Raw genomic sequence first — 2877 nt, forward strand, 5'->3', positions numbered from 1 at the left:
TTGATGTGCTGGTTCTAGTGTGTTTGATGTGCTGGTTCTGGTGTGTTTGATGTGCTGGTTCTAGTGTGTTTGATGTGCTGGTCCTGGTTCTCATGTCTTGGTCCAGGTGTTACCATGTCAACTCAATAAAGCTCCCACAGTCCTCTTGGTTTTCTGGTCCAGAATTGTCTTAAACCTGCCAACACACACACACACACACCATCTCCACAATATATATCAAAACACACACACACACACACACACACACACTACCTCCACAATATATATCAAAACACACACACACACACACACTACCTCCACAATATATATCAAAACACACGCACACACACACACACTACCTCCACAATATATATCAAAACACACACACACACACTACCTCCACAATATATATCAAAACACACACACACACACACTACCTCCACAATATATATCAACACACACTACCTCCACAAGATAATCAACACACACAAACACACACTACCTCCACAAGATAATCAACACACACAAACACACACTACCTCCACAAGATAATCAACACACACAAACACACTACCTCCACAAGATATATCAACACACACTACCTCCACAACATATATCAACACTACTACTACTACTACCTCCACCACATGATATATCAACACACACACACTACTACCTCCACCACATGATATATCAACACACACACACTTCTACCTTCACCACATGATATATCAACACACACACACTACTACCACAACATATACAGTATCAATACACAATACTACTTCTAGATATATCATGAATACTGTATACCAATTTGATAGGACATTTATTTATTTTGACATATTTTAAGACAGAGTACTTATAACAGGCCAAATGAAATACCTGGTTGTACAACCACATACTTTAGAGCTGTGATATGTTGAAGGGGTTAGGGGTCGGCTGTAGCTCAGTTGGTAGAGCGGGTCGTTCAATGATCGAAGGGTCAGCGGTTCGAATCCCAGCTCCGACTGTCCACATGTCGAAGTGTCCTTGAGCAAGACACCTAACCCCAAATTGCTCCCAATGAGCAGGTTAGCACCTTGCATGGCAGCTACCGTGAATGAGAGGCCATTGTAAAGCGCTTTGAGTGCCGCTAAGGTGGAAAAGCGCTATATAAGTGCAGTCCATTTACCATTTGAAGACACAGCCTACAGTAGTAGTCTGTTTGCAAGCTTTCTTTCCGTGGATAGAAATAATGATTGTATAGTTTGAAACAGAGACAGCCAACTAGCCATAATGCTACCATTACTACGATGGTATGTGGGGATGCTGACCGATCACAAACACATAGTCATCAAATCATCACAGGATTATAACACCCAGTTGAGTGTGTGTCTGAATGAACGACAGGGAGGGTCTGTGTCTGTGTGTTGTCTGTTTGTGTGTGTCTGTGTGTGTCTGAGCGTGTGTGTGTGCGCGTGTGTGTATGCGCGTGTGTGTGTGTGTGTGTGTGCGTGTGTGTGTGTGTAGCTCCCTCTAGATTGGCCCGAGAACAGGAGTTCCAGTCATTCTGAGAGTTGAGGTCCTCATGCCGCTTCTAATAGGACAATATCCTCTGTGTCCTGATTAATTAACTGAAGCTCAACATCTGTACTCCAAATCCCACAAGTCTTTGATGTCTGCTCAGCAGACCTGTGTGTGATTAAATCCCCTGGACGATGATGACGCCGCCTCGGAGCAGAACACATCCAGATGGGAAACCTGGGATCCAGCATGTGAGACGCATCCTGATCCAGGCCCCAGACCCGGGGCACAACAGGCTGGTCATGCATATAAACTACCTGTTCCCTTGATGTTGAGGTGTGAGGAGTCTTCTGGTGTGTGGAAGGTAATAGTGATGTTGAGGTGTGTGGAGTCTTCTGGTGTGTGGAAGGTAATAGTGATGTTGAGGTGTGTGGAGTCTTCTGGTGTGTGGAAGGTAATAGTGATGTTGAGGTGTGAGGAGTCTTCTGGTGTGTGGAAGGTTATAGTGATGTTGAGGTGTGTGGAGTCTTCTGGTGTGTGGAAGGTAATAGTGATGTTGAGGTGTGTGGAGTCTTCTGGTGTGTGGAAGGTTATAGTGATGTTGAGGTGTGAGGAGTCTTCTGGTGTGTGGAAGGTAATAGTGATGTTGAGGTGTGGAGTCTTCTAGTGTGTGGAAGGTAATAGTGATGTTGAGGTGTGTGGAGTCTTCTAGTGTGTGGAAGGTAATAGTGATGTTGAGGTGGGAGGAGTCTTCTAGTGTGTGGAAGGTTATAGTGATGTTGAGGTGTGTGGAGTCTTCTGGTGTGTGGAAGGTAATAGTGATGTTGAGATGGGAGGAGTCTTCTGGTGTGTGGAAGGTAATAGTGATGTTGAGGTGTGTGGAGTCTTCTGGTGTGTGGAAGGTAATAGTGATGTTGAGGTGTGTGGAGTCTTCTAGTGTGTGGAAGGTAATAGTGATGTTGAGGTGTGTGGAGTCTTCTGGTGTGTGGAAGGTTATAGTGATGTTGAGGTGTGAGGAGTCTTCTGGTGTGTGGAAGGTTATAGTGATGTTGAGGTGTGTGGAGTCTTCTAGTGTGTGGAAGGTAATAGTGATGTTGAGGTGGGAGGAGTCTTCTAGTGTGTGGAAGGTAATAGTGATGTTGAGGTGGGAGGAGTCTTCTGGTGTGTGGAAGGTAATAGTGATGTTGAGGTGTGTGGAGTCTTCTGGTGTGTGGAAGGTAATAGTGATGTTGAGGTGTGTGGAGTCTTCTGGTGTGTGGAAGGTAATAGTGATGTTGAGGTGTGTGGAGTCTTCTGGTGTGTGGAAGGTAATAGTGATGTTGAGGTGTGTGGAGTCTTCTGGTGTGTGGAAGGTAATAGTGATGTTGAGGTGTGTGGAGTCTTCTAGTGTGT

Source organism: Borostomias antarcticus (genome assembly GCF_949987555.1).
Source record: "Borostomias antarcticus genome assembly, chromosome: 24".
Classification (NCBI taxonomy): Eukaryota; Metazoa; Chordata; class Actinopteri; order Stomiiformes; family Stomiidae; genus Borostomias; species Borostomias antarcticus.